Genomic DNA, 2,378 nt, shown 5'->3' on the forward strand with positions numbered 1-2,378 from the left:
GGCCACCCCAAATTTGCTTTTTACAAATCAAGCCCCCCAGTTTAATAGTTCATTTTTTCAAATTCTCACTCAGATTATAATATTCATGCTAAAATTCCAATTCATATTTTTCATTTTTATGAAATTCTAAGTAATTTGATTGTTGGATGCGGTATGATTAATGGTCTGTTTGAGACAATTTGTGTGTTTCAAGATAAACAACTTATCTTGAAACACGGTCTGCGGGTCTACCGCGGGGGTACGCCCGCGACTTACGTTTAGTATAAAAAAACCGAATGCGATAGACTGTATTTTCAAAAACGCACAAACCAAACGATTATGCGGCGTTTTTAAAAATACCGCTGCACTTATAAACTGCCCCAAACTAGCCTTAAAACATCAGTTTGAGAAGAAAAAAACATTACATGGGCTTTTAATTTGTAAATACCAATGTTTTAGATGGTATCTATGTAATTATGCCTTTAGGGGCAACATTTTATGTTAATTTTCAGAGAAATTTACGCCCACAACCACACACTTCTGGCTTACTCACATATCTTAAAACAATGCAAGAAAAATAGTATTTTTACTCTTAAAAAGTTGGTAATTGTACGCTTTTTTTGTGTTAGATATGTAAATACATAAGAATTGTATGATATATCTGTAATATATATATATATATATATAATGCGTTGTTGATTTTCCTGATTAATTTAGAGAAATTTTTAATGGTTTTAGCGTTTTAGGTGAACTAACAAACTCGAATTTTTCTGAAGACGGTCTCTTAAAAAGTTGGTAATCGACGGCTGAGATCGGACAGCGCATACATCTCTACATGCGCTGTTTTGTATCTCTACATGCGCTGTCCGTATGGAATAATTTCTCGTCTATTTTCACCACTTCTTCTCTATTGAGATAAATTTTGAATTTTTTAAATGAAGATTTACAAAAATATCACACAATTCTTATGAATTTATGTGTAATACCTAAATTTTCATATTTACATTTATGCCACCTTACCTATTTTTCAAATGGTATATTTCACTTTTTTTAAGTAGAAGCGGCGATATTTGAGATGTAATATATGACTGTAAAAGGTAAAGTTTAGGTGTTAGATATGTAAATACATAAAATTGGTGGTATGTATGTGAATGAGCCTTTTAAATATAAGCGTATTCGTACATGAGTAAAAAAGAAAATATCTAAGAATTATTATATTTGCCAATGATGAGTGCAAAATATATGAATAATCAGCAAAAAATTATTTTACACTAATTTTTTTAAAAATGAGGATTTACATAAATACCACTCAATTGGCCTGCTTCACTTTTCAATGCTAAAGGGAGAGACTTTTTTGCATTGATATAAAATATTTGGATTGTATAGATGCAAAAAAGTAGTTTGGGGTGCGGTGGCGTTTTTAAAAACACCGCGGTACCGTTTAGATCTCGCTTTTGACCTACTTATCCGAAAACACGGCTCCATTTTTACACTAAACGCAGGTCGCGGGTCAAACCCTGCGGGCTGCATTTCAGGATAAGTTGTTTATCCTAAAGCACTCAGGCTGCCCCAAATGCACCATAAGTGTTAGATCTGTAAATACCAAAAAGCTTGACTAAATCATTGAAAAAGTAAAAAACCGCATTTCAGGATAAGTTGTTTATCCTGAAACACTCAAGCTGCCCCAAACTCACTATAAGTGTTAGCTCTGTAAATACCTAAAAGCTTGACTTAAATCATTGAAAGAGTAAAATCCATTCAATTTTTATGTTCTAACTTCCGATATTTTTTTCTTTAATTATAAAGCATGTCTCATCTCATAAAAAAAAGACGAACTTTCACATACATACCACATAATTCCTATATATTTACACATCTGCCATTTAAATTTTAATATTTATTTGCATGCCCATTTCCTATATATGAAAACATATCCTTAACCTCTTAAATATTAACAAAAGTGACATTTTTGATGTTATAAATGTAAAAATCTAAATTTAAGTGTCTGGATATGTAAATTCATAAGAATTGTGTGGTGTAAATTCATAAGAATTGTGTGGTAGGTATGTAATAATAAATGTAAAAGTCTAAAATTAAAAAAAAAAAAAAATGGAATCAAGTTGGTCCTTGAAAGCACCAACTTGTGGCTTAAAATAAATGCAAGTTGAAGGCTTTTTGTAATGAGGAGTTTGTCATCTTTCTAATTTGTTGTATTTTTTAATTTATGGTCTATTTTTTAGTCCATAAATATTTGTACCAAAATATAATTATAGATTTGCAAGTTGGGTTGGGCAGCTTTCTTCCTTCCTTTACTCTTCTTTATATTTGTACGGCCATAGACTTTTCACGTGTGAATAATTATTGGCAACTGTGTATTAAGTATAAAAATTATATATATA

Source organism: Phalaenopsis equestris, unplaced genomic scaffold (genome assembly GCF_001263595.1).
Source record: "Phalaenopsis equestris unplaced genomic scaffold, ASM126359v1 Scaffold000002, whole genome shotgun sequence".
In the NCBI taxonomy this organism is placed as follows: Eukaryota; Viridiplantae; Streptophyta; class Magnoliopsida; order Asparagales; family Orchidaceae; genus Phalaenopsis; species Phalaenopsis equestris.